General features: G+C 52.2%; 1 protein-coding gene across 2 annotated transcripts in view; it reads right to left on the minus strand.

Annotated features, from left to right (window-relative positions):
• RAP1GAP2 (RAP1 GTPase activating protein 2) overlaps positions 1-24,742 on the minus strand; it is a 203,525-nt gene that overhangs the window by 177,202 nt on the left and 1,581 nt on the right. For both annotated transcript variants that reach the window (XR_550470.1, XR_550471.1), the window contains exon 2: positions 4,977-5,012. The gene's annotated coding sequence lies outside the window, so the exon portion shown is untranslated. The remainder of the gene's footprint in view (positions 1-4,976; positions 5,013-24,742) is intronic.

The following is a 24,742-nucleotide window of genomic DNA, read 5'->3' on the forward strand; positions in this document are numbered from 1 at the left end:
AGGCAAGGGAAGTTTCACTGAGACATGCTGTCCTGCATGGCCCCCTTGTTTCTAACAGGACTTTGAATTCTTCTTAGCTGGTTAAGTCTGAAGCTTAGAGTAGGGGTGGCTTTGTGGTATCCTCTGGCCAAGCCACAGTACAACTGAAATGCTGCCCCAGCTAGGCAGGGCTTCTCCCTCCCTCTTCTGAAGAAGAAATTAGAGGACATGGTCACCCTTGGACTCCATCACGTGCTTTCTTCCTACACAAAGATGCCATTTCTAGGGACCATGATTTGGGATCATCAATTTAGGTTTCCTACAAGGCAATGGATTCTATATTCCCCCCATCAGGAGTGGGCATGATACTGTGCACCCATCAGTGGAGACACTAAACCATCCCCATTCCCACTTGGTCCCACTTTGGCCAGTCTCTGGGTACAACAGTTATCACAGGTGGCTGGAGTCCATGCAGCTGACAGACACACACACACCTCTTTCTTTAGCAAAGAAGCAGGAGTCTCTGACGGGGGAGGGGGGCGCAGCAAGAAGGAGTGGGGGAAAGTCTCTGAGGCTCCCAGCTCAGGTCCTCCCGCTCTGGATGCTGCTTCAGGGAACTCCAAGAGAAAACTCCAGATACCTGGCCATGCCAACCTGGGCTCTCCTCTGGGGGAATCTAGCCAGACCATGAGTCAACTATTGCAGACAGGGACTCTGTCCCAAGCCAGTCCCCAAAGCAGGTTGGAGAAGGGGGAGCCCCACATGCTGGCCCTGCCTCTTCCTCTCCATCCCTCCACCTGCATGTGATGGACTAAGCATGACCACCCACAATCAATCCATTCAGCTACTACAGACTAAGAACTCGCATTGTGCCAGGCACTGTGTGGGGTGCCAAGCATTGTATGTGGTCCCAGGGAGCCAGAGATGATATGCACTGAGCCCCTGCTCTCAAAGACATGTGTGTGTTTACTTAACAGTGAGCACACACCATTGTGAGTGTAAATTCCTAGAATGTCAACGCTGGAAGAGAGCAGGTTGGACACCAGTCCAGCCCTCCCATTTTACAGATGGGGAAACTGAGACCCAGAGAGTACATGATTTGCCCCTTTGTTAGCCTGGGGTATAACTGGGGCCTGCCAACTCACACTCCAAGCCTCTTTCTCCTTCAGGGTACCACCACCACCCCCTCTCCAGTGTCCCTGTGTGGCTCCATGACCCCTGTGCCCTACTGCAGTGGAGTCCATGCCTCTGGGGATCCTCCTCATTCAGGCACCACAGAGCCCGCTCACCTACAGCACTGTGGAGGCAGAGGTGCATTCTGCGACCAAGGACTCTCTATACGCAGCCCCCCGAGCACACTGGGAAAAGAGAGTGGGAAGGGAGGTGCTGAGAAGCACTCAGCTCCACCTGGATGGAACCAGCCACAGTACAGACCTGGATTCAAACCCCAGCTCCATGGCTTACCCACTGATGACCTTAAACACATTTCCTAAACTCTCCAAGTCTCTGTTTGTCATCTGTAAAATGCAGAGAGTAATGGTACCTGCTTCACCAGGTGGTTGCAAAGCCAAAGGAAAACGGTGCAATGAAACCTTAGCACATAGTAAGAGCTTAATAATGGTGGGGCCAGAACCTCCATCTCCAGAGCTGCATGCCTCAGGGACACCTCGGGGACTTACACGACTGACTGTCTTCACGTCAAGGACGCCAGGTCCCTGGGGAGGGAGCCAAGGCCATCAGGGAGCACAGTCCAGGAATACCTGCTGCTCAGCAGAGAACTCAATAGGATGCATCAGTAGAAGGAGAGATGCCTCACCTAGCAGAGGCAGAAGAAAGGAGGCATCTCAGGGCCTGGGGGAGCCCCCGCAGTGTGCATTTGGCTGCCTAATTGACCTGCCAGTGAGCAGAACCATATCCTAGGTGCCTGGGCCACTGCCCAGGGCTACTGCCAGTGGCAGGGGTTGGGCCTGGGGACAGAAACTGATCTTCCTTGAGTCCCAAGTGTAGTGGGGGTAGCTGATAAAAATCTCTTATGGTGTCTGTCCAGGCCACAGTCCATCTTTCTTCTCTGAGAACTAACCCCTCCCACAGACAGGTGGCCGCAGCAGCAATGTTCCATCCATATACCCCATCTCCAGCTAAACTGACTGAACCAGGACCACACAACTGACACAGGCGGAACCAATCAGAGTCTCTCTCTTTTTATTCACAGCTTTATCGAGAAGTAATTTCTCCACATTCCCAACAACACTTGTTATAACCCGTCTTTTTTACTGTAGTCTTCCTCGTGGGTGTGAAGAGGTATCTCATTGTGATTTTTATTTGCATTTCCCCAATGGCTAATGAGCATCTCCTCCTGTGCTTATTGTCCATCTATGTATCTTCTTTGGAAACACGTCTATTGAGAACCTTTGCCCAATTTTTGAATTGTGTTACATGTTTTTGTATTATTAAGTTTTTTATATATTCCAGATACGAATCTCTTATCAGACAAATGATTTGCAAGTATTTTCTCCTATTCTGTGGGTGGTCTTTTCACTTTCTTGATGGTGTCCTTAGCAGCACAAAAGTTTTTAATTGTGACGAAGTTCAATGTATCTATTTGTCACTGTTGCTGCTTGTGCTTTTGGTGTCATTTCCAAGAAACGATCACTTTATCCAAGGTCATAAAGATTTGCGCCTATGTTTCCCTGTAAGAGTTCTATCGTTTTAGCTCTTACATTTAGGTCATGGGCCCATTTTGAGTTAATTGTGATATATAATGTGAGAGAGGGGTCCAATTTCATTCTTCTGTGTGTGGATATTCAGTTGTCCCTGTACCATTTGTTAAAAATATTATTTCTCTCCATTGAATTGTCTTGGTACCCTTGCTTGAAATCAATTGCCCATAAATGTGAGGATTTGTTTCTGAAGTCTGAATTCTATTGCATCAATCCACCTATCTGCCTTTATGCCAGCACCACAGTGTCTTGTTTACATACCTTTATAGTAAGTTTCAAAATCAGGAAGTGTGAAGTTGTGACTCCTCCAACTTTTCTCTTCTTTTTCAAGATTATCCTTGAATTTCCATATAAATTTGAGGATGAGTTTACCAATTTCTGCAAAGAAAGTAGCTGGGATTTTGACAGGGATGGGTTTCTAGTTCCTGGTTCAACCTCTCCTGAGCTCTAGCTCCCCTCGGATTCCCTGTGGCACCCTAGGATCTTTTCCATAAATTCTAGCTTTTGCTTAACCAGATTACACTGGGTTTTTGTTTCAATCAAAAGAATCTTAACCAATAAAACTAGGAACATGGTGCTACACACTGTCTTAAACCACCATCTCAATACCACCTCACCCTCAGACCCCACTGGGGTACCAATCTCAACACTGGCCCATGCCCCCAGCCCCTCACTTGATCCTGTAACCAGTTCCCTTCCAGGTTACAAATATCTTTATCAGTTAAAACAAACAGGTCCTTGATAAATGCTTGTGAAATTGAACTAGATGTCCCAAGACGGCACCAAAAGAAACGCTCCTACCACTACACACTCTAGTAACTGCTGCACACCAGGCATCTCACTCAATACGCAGATGTACTCTGGGAAGCTCTAGGAAGGCCAGACATTGTTCTGCCCATTGGCAAAAGACATGGAAACCGAAGCCCAGAGAAGTTAAGTGTCCTGCTCCAGGTGATGTGCCCTGAACATGGGGCTGTATTGATGCACTCACCACGCCAAGCCAGCACAGGCACAGGGGGGCCCATTGTCTTGCCCCATCTTTAAAAGGAGCCACCTCCTCCCAGCAGTCTTCCAGGACTGCTGCATGGCACCCCTGATGTCAACTCTACAGAGAAACTGAAAGCTTTCAAAGGGCAGGAGCAGTTTTTCCTCCATCCCGGTCCTGCTAACTGCCCACCCTTGCCTTTCTGAACAAAACAAACCAGAGTGCAAGCTTCTCCTTTTGACCCCCCTATATGCCAACCCTCAAGCCTGGCTGTGCTTTGCCCAGGGACCTGTATCTAGGGGATACACAGTCAGTGTGGCAACTGAATGGCACGACAGAGGGAGACCAGCCAGGAAAATCTTTCGGCTGAGATGGGGGAGTGACGACCCAGAGGAGCTGGCTCTGCAGGACGGCAACTCACGGGAGGAATGTTTCATGCACGAGCTAATTCACAAATTCATGTGACAGGAGAATATTTTGAGCTAGTGACCAATGCTTTTTTCCTCCTAGAATTTCCCTCCTTTTCAGTTCACTCAGTTGGAGCAAGTGGTTAGTCAGTACTCGCTGCCCCAAGGGAAGGATGCAGACGGGAGGAGGCTAAAGTCTGATGAAGTCTCGAAGGAGAAAAAGAATCAGGATCCAGACAAAATGGCTTGGCCAGAAACACGGAGGGAAAAAGAACAAAGTGGTGAGGGAAGAGAGGTCAGAGGTTCTAGGAGAGAAGTGTGCCTGCTTAGGGCTTCCCCAGACAGACCAGCGGACACATGGTAAACCGAGGCAGACAGTTCCCAGATCCTGAGTCTGGCATGGAAGCCTCAGACAGCCCCAGGGTCAGGCTCACCAGGATGACATATGTCTGGTAGACTCAATGACCAACTGACCACACACACACAAGGGTGTTTTATGAGGTCCTAGAACTGCGTGGCACAAGTAGGTAGGAAATGTCAGGACAGCCTGATGGGATTGGGGCTTCACATAAAAATTAAAGTGATAGAAAATACAATTATCTTTCTTAAATTCCTAAGTTTGTGGTCTGAAAGTCACACGTGCTCTACACATTCCCACCATTCGGTCCATGCTGCTCCCGTTCCCGCCTGTCTCTCCCCAGACACACCGGGAATCAAGAGCGCGGTCCAGCCTCCTCCAGTCAAGAAGCGCCTGGACTGATCCTGGAATCTGACAAACGCGACAGCCTCACTCTTGTCTCCCAAAGCGTAGGGGGAGTGAGGGCCCTGAGTGGCTCCAGTCTGCCATCATCTCTGATCTCTATAGAGCAGGAAGTGGCTACTTACTTGGCCTTCAGACTTGTCAGCATGGTCTTGTCGATCCTGCCAAGAGAAAAGCAAGAGCTTCAGTCAGTGCCAGGGCTGAAGGTTCCCGCCCACCACCTACAGGGGAGGGGTCCCTGGGCCAGCCCAGACCACCAGACTGGCAGAGCCCTGCAAGGGACAGCTGCTACAAGGGCAAGTTCTCCCCCAGCCCAGAGAGAAGGGACTGTGAGTTCTGGAAGGGCTGGGCCACACATAACCCTGTGAGATGGGTACTACTGTTCTCCCCATTTTAGAGATGAGGAAACTGAGGCTCAGAAGATAAAATCACTGGCCCAGTCTAAATCCAAGTATCAGACTCCAGACCCAGGGATCTTAAGCACTTTGAATGTAGCCTCTCCCTTTATAATTCTTATCCCCACAAGGGGACTCTGCAATCCAGCCATGGGTCACCAGCAGGTACACAATCAACACATCAAGGTTTCCTGGGCTTCTGCTGTGGGCAGATGCAAGCAGCCCAGCACCCCCAGCACCAGGGACCCTCCTGCTCTGGAGCTGCCAGTTCATCCAGGGCAGACCCCCCGTCGTGGGACAGAACCCGACAGCAGGCTCCTGGGAGAACCAGCAGGTGGGGTTCTGTCAGACACAGGAGTACAGAGCAGAGAAGACCATGTTTGCCGCTGACTGTCCCAGCAGCCGGCTCCTCCACCCCCAGCCTGTGTCACCCTCGCTGCAAGAGGAGGCAGCATCGCTGAGCTCTATTTTTACCCCTCCATATGCCAGCCCTTATGCTGGCAAAAAGGGGTCCCTACCCCCCACAGAGACAGAACAGTGGGCACTATTCCCACTGTCTGTGTCTCCTCTTATTTAGGGGTCACGACCACCAGTATCACCACCAGTGCCACCAGCACCAATGCTACCACCCCATTGTCACCACCACTATCAGTGTTACCACCATAATCTGTGTCACCATCACTATCAGTGTCATCACCACCAGTGTCAACATCGCTATCATTGTCACTAAAATCATCACCACCTCCAGGATGCTTGAAACCCTAGGAAGTTCTTTCAGGCACCCTGTCTAGCCAGCTCGGCTCTGCCTCAAGCTTTTCATACACATGACTACTGGGGCCCGCAGGGAAAGGAGAGGTGTCGTGGCCACAGGGTGAGGACCCAGAGCTGCCCCAGCCATCACGAGTCAGCCCTGAGCCCATGAGCTAGGGGCAGGGCCCTTTCTCTTGCACCCAGCACCTTCTGATCTCAGTTCCTACCAGCGAAACAAACTGCACCCCAAGGGTCCTGGCCCACATCTCTCCCTGATTCTTCCCCGCATCCCCTCCGTGGCCCCTTCCTTGGGGCTTCCAATACTGGTCCCAGAGGGTATCATCCTGGGCCCTCCACCCCCTCTGGATGCAGACCCTCCTCCTTTCCATTCAACCCACCAGATCCCCAGATCTGAGCAGGAGTCAGATCCCCCACATTCTGTAGCAATATTTGTGACCCAGAACTACTCGACTATAACCCCTAAAAATAAGCCCTTACTTACATTTTCTCAAGCACTTGCTTTTACATCTTACAGCATCCCTGTGTTGTCTGTAAAGCAGAAATTCCCCACTGACACATGGGGAAACTGAGACCCAGAGGAGGGGAAGTGTCCCATTCAAGTTCCTCAATAGTCAAGGTGGAGCCAACACTGGAACTTAGACCACTGGTGTGTGCCCTCCTGACCTCTGCCTGATCAGCCCTGACCAACACGCCGCCTGTTGTCACCCTGGGTCACAGCGGCCCCTGAGCCCAATCCACACCTGCCCGGCAGCCTGCCCACCAGGATTCCCACACCGGGCGGGGCCCCGGTAGAGCAGGGCCCGTGGTTTAGGCAAGGCTGAGACAGGAGATGGGGCAGCAGCTGGAAGGCCGGGCTTCTCCCTTCCAGGGAGCTGGTCTCCCCAGGTGCTCTTACCTCCCTGGCCCATCCCACTCGGTCTCATCAGCTTGTCTGCCCTCGATGCCAGTAGTCATCCAGCCTGCAGCCAATGCAGCTTTTAAAATGCCACCTCCAGGGCCGAGCCCGTGGCGCACTTGGGAGAGTGCGGCGCTGGGAGCGCAGCAGCGCTCCCACCGCGGGTTCGGATCCTTTTTAGGGATGGCCGGTGCGCTCACAGCGCTCACTGGCTGAGCGTGGTACGGCCAGTCTCAAAAATGACAAAAAAAAAAAAAAAAATGCCACTTCCAGAGTGTCTGTTCACTATCTGGAGGGACTAGGGCTCCAGGAGTCTGTAACTTAGTCCCGACCAACTGGGATGCCCCTTCCCAGCTGACAGCCATCCGCAGGTGAGACCCAGACTCCAGTCTGGCCCTCTTTCTTGCCACCTTAGCCTTACAGCCTCACCAGAAGGCTCTGCCATCTCCTCAAACTCAGTGGGCCCCAACTGAGTGCCTGCTGTGTGCAAAATACTTCACGTAGTCCACAAGCATCTACTGAGCATGTCTGATGCACCAAGCGTCCAAGAGACCACAGTGAAAACGACAGCATGAGGCCTGCCCTCCCAGAACCCCAGCCTCATGGACATGGGGATCTCTCCCCCCACCTTCACCTTTGCCTCAAAGGCAGCCCTGGAAGGTGCGTTCCTGCATACGTATATGCCTCCATACTACTATCCTCCCCTCACCTAGCCAGGCTCACACCTCAGGGCTCTGGAGTGGTGGGTCTTAATGCAAGGCACTGCTACCTGGGGCTGGGGGTTCATTCGGGATGAGACTAGACCGAGACCTGGCACCTTACAAAGGGAGCTTTCTGATGACAGTCCCTCTGTCTGCTCCACACCTCCCAGAGAAAAGTGGACCTGGGAGGGCACGATCTCTGCCTGACCCTGGCCCTCAGGAATCACAGCCCAGCCTCATACACCTTCCCAGACCAGGAAGCTGATAATGTCATTCGAAACCAGACCCTGCTATCGGGACAGCAGCCTCTGGCCCAGGCCTCAGGGAGGGCTGTGAGCAGGCACGAGGTCACACCGTGCCACCCTGGCATTGTCCCGTCCTCACTGCCCATCTGCCAAACACAGGATGCCCACACTCCCTTCCTGCAGAGGATGGATTGCAAAGTGCTCTCAAAGAGGGGGAAAGGGAAATAAGCTGCACGCATATGCGGGAGAGTAACTCATGGGAGGAACAGAGCCCATCTCTCCCAGCCCTCCCATGCCTCCCTCCCTCCCTCCCTCACCCTACGTGCCACCACCATTGGCCCACCAGCTTCCACACCATGACACCCTGACACCCTTCCCCAGTCTGCCAACACCCCAGGCCCAGAAGCTGAAAGGAAACTGATAATGAAAACCACTAGACTCCGTTCCTCAGCTGAGGAGAAGCTGCCAGCAGCTGGTTACCAGAGAAAGCCTTTGACCTCAGTCTCCCCAATTTCTGGCCCCTTTGGAAAGAACGGGCTTCTGCCTTGTCCCATACAGAAACTTACAGGTTAAAGGCAGACCAGAGGGCCACGCAGGAGCCTGGAGCACAGACCTAGCAGCTCAGGCTCCCACAGAGCTAGGGTGGGTTGCCGGGCGTACAAGAGGGAAGGAGAGTGAGACATCTGGAGACAGGCCTGCCCCCTCCTCTCACAACCCACCCCCCAGAGAAGAGGCAGCCCAAGGCCCAGCAGGCCACAGACTCTCCCTGCCACAAAGTCACAACAATGGCACAGACAGGAGCATAACACACACACACACGAGCCCAGACGGATACAGAAAGCCAGAGATGCAGACGAGCTCCTGCTGAGAAATACGAGCACACACATGGTCACACGCATAGGCACACCCACCCAGGCAGCACACACCTCGCACGCAGTCACACAGACCGGCTGACGCAGTCACAACACGCACACCTGTGCACACACACTCCTGGACACATGCATACTCACAAATCGTCACAGACACGCATACACATATACGGGAACACACCTTCACAGAGACACACACATTCAGCTACAGTCACACACATGCTCACACTAGCAGCCAGCTCCAAACTTCTGGATTTCCTAGAAGATTGTGCCCCTGGAACAGAGAGGAAAAGTTTACACTCTCTGGTGTTCCCACCAGAATCCTCCATCTCAACCCTGCCCAGGCACCTGAAAGTGCCCCTGACAGACCCAGGCCTAGGCTCCACCTGAGACCCTCTGTTCCCACAGGCAGCCACGGCACTCAACAAGACTTTGCCTCTAAGTTCACCCCCATCCCTTTCACAACCCTCCCATCTGTCACCCACCATCCAAAGCCCCCAAAGGAGACGCTGCGCTTTCTGCCAAACATGGCTGTGGCTGCAGGGCCCCAGGTCCCAGCGATGTTCCCGGGGCTGTTAGTGAAAAGACCTTAGTGCAGCAGGGTCAGAGAGCCACCAGCACAGGGCGGGGCGCCCAGCATGGCACCTCCCTCCTCGCCTGCCCCCCGCTGCCCAAGCTTCCTGTGTGAGGCTGTGGGCCTGGAGGTGTGTCCTGCCCTCTGGGAGGCACCAAGACAGGCAGGGGAGGTTGCACAGGGCAGCTTCCCCACACTTAGAGGAACCTACAGCTCCGGAAGGGGCTCAGCTGGCAGATTGCACCACAACCCCAGTTAGCAGCTTGGCCTGCACAGTCCTGGTTGCCCGGAACCCAAAGGAGGCCCAAAGATTCCCACGCGATGCCTGGAGGGAGGGAGAGACCCAGCTACAAGCCTCAGGGAGCCCTGAGGACTGGGGCCCCTCTCACCCACTCCCTGCAGTTGCCTGAGATGGGGACCTTCGCCTGCCCCCTCCACTGTGTCTCAGCACATGACAGATAAACCAGTCACACACATCTAATTGTATTGGCACTCACACAGACATAAGTACACACGCATACATGTGGGCACAGGGACACATGGGCAAGCACACACGGGCATATGCATGTGTGCATATACATGCACAGGATACACAGGAACACACAGGCACATGCACACTCACACACCTGTCATCAGACATCTGTACATACAAGCAGAAATGCTCAACAATCACATGCACACAAATGCAGGCTCAAATGCAAGTTCATGTAGACTTTAACAGAGACCCTGCACACACCTGTCATATACTTACAAATCCCCATATAGACTCATGCACACACACAGATGCAGACACAAGTGTTCACATACACATCAACATACATGTGCACACACTCAGACTGCACACATGCCTGTAAGATGCATTCACATGTACAAGTACACAGGCACAGATCTGTACTCAGACCCCAAGTGTCTACACAGAGGTCAGAGTAGTGCCCTGCTTCATGCCGGCAGTGGTGGGGGAGGTGGGCACCTGTGTGTGAGTGTGTTTGTCTTTCCAGCTGGAACCACAGGGCTAGTCCTCATCTCTGCATGCACAGTGCTGACCATGCCAGGTACACAGTAGGTGCTCACTAATGACAGCCCCTTGGAGGGGGTGTGGCACACACAGTACAGCTGACAGGGGTAGGTAGGCACAGATGGGGCCCCTGCCCCGCCCCTCCACAGAGAGAAAGGGAATTAAGTCTGCCGCCATTGGCCCCTCTCTCTCTGGCTGATCCTCCCTGCAGTTTCCTGTTCAAGACCAGCTGCCAGAGGTTCCACAGCACACAGGGTAGGCTGGGAGTGCAGCTCGGGGTCCTGGCCCAGGGCAGGGCTAGGGGTGGCTCCCTTCCTCCAAGGCAGCTAACCCCCAGCAGCAGCCTGGAGATCCTCCATTCAGGCTGCCCCTCCACTCCCACCTCTGCCCCAGGAAAGGAAGGCTCGCATGGTTTACTCTCTGGGGTTGCTTCAGGACACTGGCTTCCCAATGGACATCCACTGTAGAGGGCCACGAGTGCCTCTCACCCCTGCTGCACCACCCCACACCCAGGAGATGCTCAACAGGTGCCGTGGACACCTCGGGTCCTGCCTGCCCTGCCTCCACCTGGCCTCCCTCTGAGAAAAACAGCTCTGTACTCAATACCCACCCCCCTTCCAGGGTCGGGAGTCAGCAGTTGACCAGGCCCGGACAACTAGGGCATCCACTCTGCTGGCTCCAGTGACTGGTTTAGGAGACCTACACGGACCCAGTAAGACTCGGTCCCAGGACACCTCCCTCTCCCTTCTCCCAGGGCTGCTGAACCACAGCACAGAAGCCTGGGGCTGTAGAGAGTGTGGGAGAAAAGCCAACCCGCAGAAGGTGGGGAGAGAACTGACAGAGACAGGGAAACAGAAAGATCAAGTTTAAGGGCATCATCTGAACTCCTGGACCCAGCTGTGTCTGAAGCCAGTCGGCCCCTAGGCATAGAAGAGCCAGCAATCCTTCCGTCCTTCCTAAAGCCGGTATGAGCTGGATTTCTCTCACTCGTCACTGAGAAAGTCCCAACTAAGAAAAAGAGCTTGATGCATGAAAGAACAAAGGAGAGGACAAACAGCCCACCTGGCCACTCTGCCTGCTTCCTCCACAACACGGCATGACACCTGCCTAGGCCGAGCCCGCGCTGGGTGGACAGACACCAGGGTGAGCGGACGCAGCTCATAGCCTCCGCTGGGAGCTGCTGGGGAGGGTGTCACATGGTTGCAAGTAACAAAATTCCTCTTGCAAATTGCTTACTTCTTTTTCCATTTGAGGGAGGTGATGGCAAGCCCATCTTTGGGGTGTATTCTATGCACCTTTATGTGTGAGAGAAAGAGGTGTGTCATAGTCACACCAGGCTTGGGAACACCCACCATACTGACCACATGTGAATGTCTCCCATCACACCTATTCCAAGGAGGACAAAGCTGACAGATGTCCTTATACAGGGCCTCACCATCCATGGAGACACACAGGTAAACACCCAGGTATGAGGCCACCTGGACCAAGCATTCCCAGAGTCAGGAAGGACTCAGGCCCAGACCCAAACATCCGAAGGGCAGCAGGGCAGCCTGGGGACCCAGCAGAGGGTGCATTTCAAGGCTTCAGCTGCTGCCACCCTGAGGCTGGTTTCTCCCACCTGAGATTCTTGTCCCTGACAGCCACAAAGGACACTCATGGGACCCAATCACCTGGCCATGGAGCAGCAATAGCCTGGCATGTTAGCAGGGAGGGGCACAGAACTCACAGCATCCTGGACTTCCTCAATGCCACCGGGATCAAGGAAGCTTGGAGAGGCCAGAAGGTCCCAGCGCCTCCCTCACCCCCAGTGTGAGGGCCTGAAAAGAGAGAAAGGAGGTTCCCACGTGGCTCTTCGTTTTACTCCATGAGCTCTGGATGGGGTGAGAGCCTTTCTAGAGCCTTCTCCACTCTCCCCTCCTCAGCTCCCAGTCTCCCAAGCTTTGAAGCTGAGTGACCTCAAGCAAGTTACTTAACCTCTCTTGGCCTCAGTTTTTTCTCCTATAATATGGGATACTACCACCAACGTCACAAGGTCATCAATGCACAAAAGCACTTAGCACAAGGCTCCACACCATATGGGAGCTGTTGTAAGTACTATCTATTATGATTCCAACCCCTGCCTCGGTCCTTCTAGGCTTCCTGTCCCCTCTGCTCTGACCCACAGCAAGGGGGCCGTGGGCTCCCTAGGAAGGGCTGTGAGTCCAGAGAAAAGGGAAGCTCTCTGGAGGCAGGTCCCGCCCTCCCCCAGGCCCCCCCAGCACAGCCCAGCTTCCTTCCAGACCTCGACTGACTCAGCAGCCAGGCGATCTGGTCGGAGTGGAGCTGAGGACCAGCTGCCGGGATGAGGGAGCGAGGGGCAGCACCCGGGTCTGTGAGTTTACTACAGGCCAGCGCTCACCTAACACCACTCACATAGCTCAGTTCAGCCTCACCACTGCCTCGCAGGTAGCACCACTGGTATCCCCATTTTACAGAGGGGGACGCAGGCTGAGGGAGTTTAAGGAACTCGACAGAATTTGCCCAGCTTGGCAGCACAGCCAGTTCTGACCACAGAGCCCAAGCTCGCGGTCACTGCTCTGCAAGTGATCTGCATCGGTAGGTACTGATCATCACATCAAACCTGCCCCTCTGATTCTGGAACCCACAGAAAAGCACAATTCGTGCAGTTCTCATTGTGCAGATAGGAAAACTAAGGCCCTGAATGCAAGCTCAGCTCAACAGCAAGAGAGAACAATGATGAAATGGGAAAGAGCAAGGGCTCAAGTCTTGCCAACACCTGCCCAGACTGCTTCCTTCTCTCCAGAGGTTGCTCCATGACCCCAGGGTCACAGGTCACAAGGCCTGTGGGTGTTCCTGCAGGACCAGCCAAGGGGGCAAGTCCCAGCCAGAGCCCCAACCCCAGGGCAGAGTTCCAGGTAACCCACCCAACTTTATGGGCTTTCAAGGTATGTGGAGCCAAGAAAACTGGCTAAGATCAGAGGAGAAGAGGTAGCCCAGACTCCTGTCAGCAGCCCTTCCAGCGTGTCCCCAGGCCCATGGGCCAGAGGGAAGGAAAGGACAGTGTGGTTTCCTCTGCTCAGGCAGCTCGGATCTTGCAGACACCAGTGGGAGCTGAAAGATGAGACAAGATCCTTTCCTGGGCACATGGATAAGGTAGTTAGAGGACATTCAGGAAACGGATGCCCCTAGAAAAGCGGGCACTGGATTGTCCAGCCTAGATTCCCATCCAAATGCATGAGTTGGCACCAGTATTGACCCCATCGAGCTCGGCTCAGGTCACCCACTCTTTTGAGGCTTCAATCTACCATTCATCAAAGGGGAGATTTAGAATGGCCTCTGCTTCCTTCCTAAGCCAGGTGAGGATAAAGGACAGTGGCAGAGAAACACACTCTGATCTCCAAAGTAACAGGGCACAGCAGATGTGGATAGTCTGAGCAGCAACCCCACATCAGTTAGGAATTCATGCCTCAGGGTCAAAATAAAACAGCACCTAGTATCTGTATAATAATTTACAGTCCACAGATCACTTCCCCACATGTACTATCTCAGGGACCAAACTGAATTTCCCATTGCACGAGGTCTGAAAATCAAGATGATGACAAAAAATAATTGCACAAGTACTTCTTGTAAAAACTGGGTTCCAAGAGCAGAACCCAGACATACCATGATTGCACCATTTATTCTGATCTGTTCAGTAAGGCCAGTCTACCAAGAAAGTTGCTAGCAATACATGGCTGTGGACTAAAGATGCTACAAATTTTGCCACAATTAAAAATTTTTAAATAATAATATCACTTTTACTCATCAGATAATAAATGTAAAAATAAATGTTAAACAATTTTAAAAACCTTGATAATGGTGTGAGGGTATAAGGAAACAGGCAACCCCATTAGTGTATAGATATTTGGCAATATTTATGTCATGGTTAATTTTATGTGTCAACTTGACTGGGCTAAGGGATGCCCAGATAGCTGGTAAACATTATTTCTGAATGTGTCTATAAGGTGCTTCCAGAAGAGATTGGCATTGGAATTGGTAGACTAAGTAAAGAAGATCATCCTCACCAATGTGGGTGGGCATTATCTAATCCATTGAGGGCCCAAACAAAACAAAATAGTGGAGGAAGGGTGAATCCAGTCTCTGACTGAGTTGAGACATCCACCTTCTCCTGCCCTTGAACATCAAGACTCATGGTGCTTGGGCCTTAGGACTAGACTGGAACTATATCACCAGCTTTCCTGGGTCTCTAGCTTGCAGATGGCAGATCATAGGACCTCTCAGCTTCCACAACTACATGAGCCAGTGTGTGTGTGTGTATATATTTCCTACTGGTTCTTTTTCTCTGGAAAACCCTGACTAATACAATCTCAAAATTTTAAGTGCACAAACCCTTGGTGCCAACAACTTTGTTTTTAGACATTTATCACACAGGTTTACTCATACAAGTTGGCAAGATCTATGCATACAAATGTTAATTACATCATTGTTTGTAATAGAAAATACAAAAAATAAACTAAATGACCATCATCTGGGGATGAATTACATTGTGGAATAAGCATACAATGGAATACTATGTAGCCATTGAAAATAGTGAGGTGGAACTTATATATGTTAATATATAAAGATATCCTAAAAATTCAAGTTAAAAAAAAAAGACACAGAATAGTTCATAAAGTAAGATCCCATAAGTTTAAATAAATAAGTAAATTGTTATATATGCCTAGACAATTTCTGGAAGAAAACATAGCTATGGTCCAAGACTGATCACCTCCAAATAGGACTGGAACTAGACAAAAGGAGGGATGGGAGTGTTCGCTGTATGTCCTTCTATGTGCTTTTTCCCCCCAACCATGAACATGTCATAATTAGAAGAAAAAATGGTAAATAAGTGGATGGTTTTCTCTTTTTAAAAAAAGACAACGAAGAAGAAGCTACAAAGGGTCATTTCTTTAAAACCTTCTTAAACTCAAGGTTTACAGCTCAAAGTGACCACTGACCCCAGTCCTGGGTCCACCCCTTCCACACTCAGGGCAGGTCTGTCTTAACTCAGAAAGAGGGGACCAGGGTTCCTCACTGTCTGACTGCAGATGGTTCTGCCATCCAGTGTGCTTTTAAGCAAAGAGTTTGTGCTTCAATCCTAAGTAAGAAAACTTAAAGGAGACCAAAATATAACTTCACTGGAGGGAATCTGGCAACACAAATCAGAATCCTTAAAACTGTGCGTGCCAACAGAGCTTCTAGGGTATAAGTCATGGCCTGTTTTGGGATCTAGACATTGGTTTTGAGTGTGCCATTGGTTTTACTTGAGTGTGTCAAGTTTGTGGAAATTCACCAACTAATATACTTAAAATATGTAGACTTCTCTGTATGCTTCATACAATATGCTTCGATAAAAAGATTTTTTAAAATATGTATGCCTTTTGACATAGCAATTCCTCTTTCAATTCCACTGCATCCCAAGGGGAAAAACTCAGAGATGGGTGCAAAGTTGTACTTTCAAGGTCCCTGTCACATTGTTGTCATAACTGGGGGACACTGGGAACAACATAAATATCCAAGAGTAGGGGGTGGGTTAAAGAAATACGGCATCTCCCGGCAACAGAGTACATTTCAGCCATGATGAAGTAGGTGCAGATGTATATGCAATGATGTGTGGAAAAAGTCATGGTAATTTCAGGGTGGAATAAAACAAGCTAAATAATATGCTTGGGGCCATATTACTCAGGAGACGGGATTATGGATCATGATTTTTTTTCTTCTCTGTTCTTTTCTGTATTTTCTAAGCTTTCTGAAATGAGCAGGCCTTACTTTTGTAATTAGAAAAACACAATAAACACTCTTTACAATCATGGCAAATAAAAGGAAGCAAAAGGGAAAGAAAGAGAAAAAAAGAAAAGGAAGCAAAAAGAAACAAGAAAAAGGACAGGCCCAGTGTTATAAAATAGGTTCTCAAATGCACTGGGCCCGAGAACCAGTTGGGGCTTGCACAGCATGGGCTTAAACCACAGTCCTGCTACTTGCCAGTACTGTGACCTTGAGCAAGGTCTTTAACTTGTCTGTGCCTCCAATTCCCCATCTATAAAGTGCAGATAATAATAGTATCTCCTTCATATGGCTGTTGCGAGGGGTAAATTAGCTAATACATGTGAAGCCTACAGAGCAGTGCCTGGCACGGACCTGTAGACATAGTAGCTAGTGTGACTGCTAAATTTCTGATTCCAGCATTCCGGAGTGGGACCAGGGATCTGCATCTTTACCAAAGTCCCCAGATGATTCTGGTCCAGTGAGAAACACTGGACTGTAATCCATTTCAATATTCCCATTATCATTGCCAGTCCTGGAGTTATCTGTAGGAAGGCTTGGGCACTAGGGGCTGTCTGAAGGGGGTCTCACTAAAGGAAATCACATAGCCAAATCTTTGCCCTCCCATCCATCTGGGTCACTCCCAATACCCCCTGCTACAGCAGAGTACCTGGGTCCTGCCTGCAGGAGGATGGGCCAGAAGCTGGGCATTAGCGCCCTCTACAGGTAAGTTTGGGTGGTGCACGGAGGAAAAGGGGGAGTCTCCTTGTTTATACCTCTAGGATGGCAGCCATATTGCCCTTTGGCAAAAGGGATTGAGGATAGGAGAAATTCTCCTTGTTGCAAAGCAACAGCCACCTGCTGTCAGAACATATGGATTCCAGCCCTGGTTTTGACAGTAGATGCAGCTGTGCGAAAACCACTTAAACTCCCTCTGCCTCTGGTTTTTCATCTGTGAATAATAACTTCAGTCATTTCCTGAGTCTCCTGCGAACCAGATATGTCAAGCTTTTCACTTAATCTCATCCTTTCCACAACCTTATTCTCTTTCCTGATGAGGAATAAGAGCCTCAGAGAGCTTAAGAGACTTGCCCAAGGTCACAGGGCTGGTAGCTAGCAGTGGCAGAATTCAAACTCAGAGCCCCCACTTTGAACCTTCTAACCATTCCTACAGAGAAGGCTCAGGGCACAGCAGGCCCCGAATGAGAGCAGCATTACACATGAGATGCTGCAGGCTGGGCCCCCTGCCAATGCCCAGCTGAGGAGCAGCCCCAACCTGGACCAGGATGAGCAAACCCTAAGACTCCCTCCAGGGCCTGCAGGCTGGGCTAAAGGATCATCCCTCCGGCAGATGAACAGTGACTCAGGTGGAAGCAGGCAGGACAGACAGGTGGAGAAGCAGGGAGCTACTTCAGACACCTGAAAAAAGAAAAAAGGCCTGCAGATCAAACATAGCATGTTCATGATTCATTTATCCTGATTTCCCTAGATAATCACTCCACCCCCAGGACTAGAGGAATCCTGCTGGAGCCCCAGGCTCAACACTGGAGCTTCATCAACAGCACTTGTCCCTTGCCCCTTTGAAGAAAGCATGACTGACTTGAAATAATATAATACACTGAGACAGAAAAGGCCTTTTCCATTCAAGTTCCCCACTTCTCTCCCCATGACAGGCCTCACCCTCAGGAGGGCTCTGCATAGAAAGATGTCTCCTGTTACATCTGAGTGGGTGGGGAATTGGGGACAGACCCTGTAGTCTAGTAGAAAACCTGGACCAAAGCCTCACCTGTGGCCAGGGGGATCCATGGGCAAGAGTGTAGCCACTGCTAAAGGAATAACCTGATGAGGTACACAGTGATAGTGTCCCCATTTTACAGATGGGGAAATTGAGGCACGGAGAGACTAGGTCATTTGCTCAAGGTCACAGTCCCAGTAAGTGGCTGTGGCAGACTATTTTCTAAAGATGGCCACACCATCCCACACTGTATCTCCCATCCACATGCTCTTCTTATAATGCGACAGTGACACTCCTTGATGGAGAGGTGGGGGTCTATGTTCCCTCCTCCTGGATCTGTGCAGGTCTGTGACTATGGCAGAAGTGTTGTGGCATTGTTCCCAAGGTTAGGTAAGAAAAGGTGATTCGAATATCCATACAGGTCGGCCACACACACCAAAAAAAAAGGAAGGAAGGAAGGAAGGAAGGAAGGAAGGAAGGAAGGAAGGAAGGAAGGAAGGAAGGAAGGAAGGAAGGAAGGAAGGAAGGAAGGAAGGAAAAAGAAAGAAAAGAAAAGGTGAAATAGCTCCTGCCTGGCTCCCTTTCTTGGGATGCTTGCCCCTTAACCCAGCCACCATGCTGTGAGGAAGCCCAAACCATCATGAGGAGGGAGCACAGGGAGAGGCCCACGTGGAGAGGAACCAAGACCCCAAGCCAACTGCCAGCATCAAATTCCAGATATAAGCAATGGAGCCCACAGATGATTCCAGCCTGAGACCCTCAACCACTGGAAGATGCTGAGTGTGGAAGATATGGGTTATCTCCACTGAGCCCTACCCATATTACAGATTCATGGGCAAAATAAATGTCACCATTATTTTAAGGCATAAGTTTTTGGGTGGTTTATTATGCAGCATTAGCTAACCAGAACAGTGGCAGAGCCAGAACTGGAACCAAGCAAGCTGGCTCAGGCTCCTCTTCGGTGGTCCCCACTGCATGAGAGACAGCACAGAGGGGTGTAGAGCTTCATCTTCATTCATTCATTCTTTCATTCAATAAATGGTTATTGCATCCCTACTGTGTTCCAGGCTCTTTGGTAGTTCTGAGAATATTTCAGTGAACAAAAGAGACAGATCCCTGCTCTGGGCAGGGGGTGATGGTGGAGAGGATAAAAGAGGGCTAACTTATGCAGGTATTTACAATAGGGTGATATGATCCAAAGGGGAACAGATGGGTGGGGAGCCTTGTTTACAGGGGATGACCTGGGACGAGCTCTCTGAGGGGGAGACTCTTCGTGAAAAGTGGAGGGAACAGCAGCAAGTGTCGAGAACAGACCTGGGTTCACATCCTGGCTCCACCACTTACGAGCTGTGTGACCTTGTGGAAGTGACCCACCCTCTCTAAGCCTCCACTTCCCTATAAGATGGGAATGCTTTTAGAACCCACCTCATAAGATGTTTATCCTCATACGGTAGGATTGTTTTGAGGACCAGATGAGCTAATCCATGTCTAGTGTATAATTCAGGGCCTGGCACAGGAAGAGCTCCATAATGTCAATGATTTTGGTGAGACGAATTATACTGAGGCCAAGGCCCCCACTAGGATGCCCCGAGCCCCCGAGATCACTCTGCTCCCCATCAGAAACCAAGGGTACAATGGAAGAGAGAATGAAGGTCACAGAGCCTTCTCACAGCTACACTGGTGCCCAAGCCACTGAGGGTGGGTCAGGTGGATGGGGATAGGGGCACACACTTCCCTGATGCACACACAGGCTGCTCCACCCACCCCTGGCATCCATCCCTGACTTGTCTCCTCAGCCCTGGGTTCACATCCATCATCCCAGCTCAGAGATCAGGAGGATGGGGCTGGAGAATGGACTGGTTGTCCCTTCTCAGGTCCCACCCAGAAGGCAGTGGACACCCACACAGCCAGAGGGGGAGAAGCAGTTCCTTAAGGCAGAGGGGGGCCAGGGTAAGGAAGCCTGGAGAGAGGGCAGGACTGGGCAGGGCAGAGACTCAGAGAGCCTCGGGGAACCTGGAAATCCTGCCAGGGTAAAGTATCACCTGCCATCTGGACAGGCACACCCTCAAGGACCCAGGACTCCAGTGGGTGGCCAACCACATACCCAGAAAAAAGTACCCATGAACAAACTAGAGCACACAACAGTGCACACACAGACATGCTCAGAGGAACCACATGTAGCCACACAGAGATGTACAGACACAGCAATCCAGCATGCCAAGCACAGGTGTACACACACACACAGGCACACCTCAATGTGCCTGCTGCCTGTCACTCCTCTCCTGCTCTTGCTCACTACCAGTCATCTAGTCAGCAGTATCCTGGCTGTGCCAGGATCCCCACAGGTGCCCATGCCCGCTGCCATCTGCTGACCCAGACCTGGCAGGGCCCAGTCAACAGGCCCAGCATGATCCAGGAAGGAGATTGGCAACCCTGGATCTGAACTAGGGAAGGGGTGGAGTACCAGCTGGCCCTGAGAGCAAGCTGCAAGCCAAGAACCACAGCGTGGGCAGGGCCAGGGGCTCAGCACAGCCTCCGTCTCAGGCCAGGTCCCCCAAAGCAAAATCCTTGCTCTGCCATTGGCATCCCACCTGTCTCGGGAGCCCCCACAGCCGCTTCACTTTGTGAGCAGGTGGGCAGGAATCCCCTTATAGCCATCTGGAAGTCCTGAAGGGCTGTGGCAAACAGAGAAAAACAAACACACAATACATACACACACACACACACACACACACACACGCACAAGTGGCGCACCGCAGGCCAAGATCAGACAGGAGGCAGAACTTCCCTCTGGAGAGGCACCAAAGCACTGAAAGAGATGTGAGCAAGAAGAGAATGTCACCCACAAGACACTCTCTTTAAAAGGGAAGTAGACAGGCTGGCATTACTGGCTTCATTTTTTATTAAACCTATTAAAAACAAAAGCTGCCCCAAATTGCAGCGGTCAGAGTAGTCTTTGAATGACTGTAAATGAAGACAGTGGCTGCTGGGTGTGACCTTGCCTGCAGGCAGAGGGATGGATGCAGTGACCTTTATGATGCCAGCCTGAGCTGCCCGTGCATGAGCAAGAAGCAGCTGGACATCTTCCCCAGTGTGTGACCTCTCCTGGAGAGAGGGGCACGTTGCTCGGGGATGGGAGAGGGTAAGGAGACAAGGGCCAGCACGGTATCATGGCAACAGGCCTTGGCAGAGGCATATCCACACCTCCAATCACCTCTCGTAAAAGGACCTAAGTACTGGCAGACAGCACCTCCTCTGTCATGGGGCGGTGGCCTGGGAGGCACGGGTGGACACACTGGGAAAAGGGAAAATGAGTAGGTTTGGGTGTGCTGAACCCTAAAATATGAAGCCTGTCCCTGCTTCTGTCCAGCCTGTCCCTGCCGCTCCAGACGCCTCTACTCCTTGGGAGCCAAGGCTGCCCAGCTCACCTCCAGCCCCAGTTCTTCCATCGTTCTCGGCCACCTTCTGGCAGCCCGCCCTCCTCACCCCTCCTGCTATGTTTTCTCTCGCCCTCCCCCACCCTCCTGCCCCGTCCTCCCCACTGACTGTGGCCCAGACCAGTGCCAACCACCATCTGCCAGCTCCAAACGCCAGCACCGACCCTCCCTGAAATCCTTCTTCAAGCACCTGCTTCCCAGCTCCTTGTTCCCCTCTTCCTCCTCTGCCGACTTCTGAGTTCCTGTGTCCTCCTGTGTCCAAGGAGGGGCACTTCTGAACAGCCAGCCCGGGGACAGGCCATCACTGGTTCCAATTCGCAGACTGTGAAACAGACCCCTCAGGAGGGCTGGGAAACCGGGCCACCGCCCCAGAGGAACTGGCCAGGTCAGGAGTCTGGCCCTTGAACCCCAGATTCTACAACCAGCAGGGGGTCTTTAGAGGTCGTCTTATCCAGGCTCCTCCTCCACTTGAGTGAATGAATACCTAAGCCACCCAGAACATGTGGTCTTTCTGACCATACAGAAATACTCCATTAGTGGAGCCCTTGCTATGGAACCCATCGTCGTGTTCAAAAACAATAAATATCTCATTCAACACTCACAGCACCCAGATAAGGAAACTGGGGCTCAGAGAAGTTAAGTAATTTGCCCAAGGTCACACAGTGTGTTGGACACCTCAGTGTGCCACTTCAAACCCTCTTGGCCCCACCTCTTACTCTAGCCACTTCTGCAATGACCAGTCCCCTGCAGGCTCCAAGCAGCATCTTACAAGTGGAAGCACTTGACAGAGGGCTGCTCCAGGCCTCTTTTTTTTCCCCCCCAGCAGCTGGCCAATTCGTGGATCTGAACCCTTGACCTTGGTGTTATTAACACCGCGCTCCGGCCTTCTTTGAAGATGAAGTGTGGGATCCCCATAGGAAACCACTTGAGCCTCATATGCAAGCTGGAAGCACAAGGGAATTCATGTCCACAGAGCCACCCTTGTCCAATGGGGAACACAGCTAATGAATAAACACTTCCCTGTTCCTCTCTCCAACAGAGAGTAGTTCTGAAATGCAGTCCAGAAGCTTCCTCAGGAGACCACCCAGGATAGAGTGAGGTAATAATAAAAATGGTGCTTCCTTGTGTTGCTTTCCCTTTCTCTCCTTCATACCCCTCACCCCCACCCTTGATCCCGAGATCACTTACGAAATAAGCCACTGCGTGCAAGCCTGTCTCCCAGGCTCTGCTTTAGGGGGGACATGGGTTGAGACACAGCGAGTGGGTGGTGGACAGAGCTAGGATTCACACCCAGGTTTGAGTGATAACATGGCCTTCATGCTTAACCACTGTGCTACACTGCCACCACCCTCATCCACGCCAGGGTCCCTTTTCCTCAATGTTCAAGTCATTCTGAGCCACTATGGCTCAGCCACACTCGATCGGACAAGGTCATGGGAAAAGGGGAGAAGAGGGTTCTGAGGTCACCTGCCACAGGAGGATCCTCTTCTCTGGAACTGAGGCCACCTCCTGCCAGATTACCACAACACCCTGGGCTGAGCAAGAGTCCCACTTAGATGTGCCCTGGCCCTACCAAAGTTTAGCATCTGCCTCTGCCCACAAGCATCAACCACAGTGGTCAAGAGTGGCTGCTGCAGGGCCGGCCCGGTGGCGCACTGGATAGTGCGCCGCTTGGGAAGCGCGGCGGCGCTCCCGTCCGAGGGTTCGGATCCCACATGCAGACCGGTTCCCGCTCACTGGCTGAGCGAGGCGTGGGAGCAACGCCGAGGCTTGCGATCCCGTTGCCGGTCCCCGGTCCGGTACGGGGGCAACACTGAGGGTTGCGATCCGTTGCCGGACACGGAAAAAAGACAAAAGACAAAAAAAAAAAAAAAAGAGTGTCTGCTGCAGCTCTTCAGCTCCAGTCTTCCATCACACCCCCCTACCAGACCCCCCAAGATCCTTCTCCCACTCCCCAACATCTGGGAAGGGAGGAGGGACCTGAGGAAGCTTCTTGAAGCCTGAGCAGCCAGATCTAGCAGACCCCCACCCCACCCCACCCCTGGACTCAGAAAACTCAGCACCCCTACTTGGAGGTGAGGGCAGAGCCTCCCGCAACTCTTGCCCAAGCCACGAAGATATACTGGGATGTTCCCGGGGGATATCACTGCCCAGGACCTCACAGGCTCCAAGTCCCTCCCAGTCTCCCAGCCCCCGGCAGCTATGCGAGGTTTCTGTTTACTCCTTTCCCAGCAGCAGGAAGAACAGGAAGAATGGGGGAGGGCAGTGCCTTCTCCCTCTCCATGGGAAACTGAGGCCTATGGAGCTTAAGGGACAGCCCCAGGGTCACGAAGTATGAAAAGAACTAGAAAGCCCTGGAGCCCAGCCCAGGACAACCCTACTATTCTCTATGGAGGCTGGTCTGATGGGGGCCACTCAACAGAGGCAGACCTCGGCATACAGAGCTCAAACCCCACTTGCATGTAAATGCCCTTCAGGTTTGTTAGGAAGGGTGTAGGGGAACTATAGAAAACAGATGAGAGAAGAGAAGCCCCCCAACCAGCTCCCAGGTCCACATACACAGCCTCTGGTCGTGGCAAAGCCAAAGTGGAGTCTACACAGACTTCTGAGGTCCCCCTGAACACACACCTGCCCTGGACCCCCACCCATGACCTCTGGAAATTAGCATCAGGCTGGAAGCTGGCCTTGCCCCAGAGGTCCATGAAGGCCCCTCGGCCAGCACCCCACCATCCTAGATCTCCCTCCTCTCTCCGCACCCCTGCAACAGGCACAGTTGGAGTGAGGATGGGGTGGGGTTTATGCCCTTTCGGAAAAAAAACAAACGAACCCAGCCTAGCTACAAGGTCCTCCTGGGACTCCTGGCGTTTTTCCTTGTACGGCCACCTGTAAACACCCCACTCCTGACCTGCACCTCGGTCAGCTTCTACTGGCGGAGACTTTGACGGGAGCTGAACACCATCTCACTCACGCGTACACGGCCCAATACATGGATGTGTGTGCAGTGCCCCACCCCGCACGGATTTCTGAGGACAGTCACCCCACCTCCCAAAAACAACCCAGTAGGCTGAATTGCTCTGTGGGATCTCAGCACGGGGCTCGCACGGTCCATACGTGCCCGATACCTCTTCGCAAACACACGCAGTCACAGTCACAACATACGCTCCGATTCCACGTTCAGTCACACCCGGGACTCACGTCCTGATCCAGGCTGGCTATGGAGCCACTGACCTTCTGTGGCGCCTGGCGCCGCGGGTCCCTCCCCGACGTGGCCGGAATGTCAATAGCCAGTCGCGGCGGCCCCCCTCGGCCTCCGGACCCGAGCCCCCTCCTCCTGGCCGGCGGGGATCCCTCGCAGCCCGCCCAGCGCGCGCGCCGTCACCGCGGCGCGCACACGCGCACACGGGCCCCGCAGCTCCGGACGCACAAAGCTGCGCCCGCCGCCGGCCGCCTGC

The sequence above is a fragment of the Galeopterus variegatus genome, unplaced genomic scaffold (genome assembly GCF_000696425.1).
Source record: "Galeopterus variegatus unplaced genomic scaffold, G_variegatus-3.0.2 Scaffold817, whole genome shotgun sequence".
Classification (NCBI taxonomy): Eukaryota; Metazoa; Chordata; class Mammalia; order Dermoptera; family Cynocephalidae; genus Galeopterus; species Galeopterus variegatus.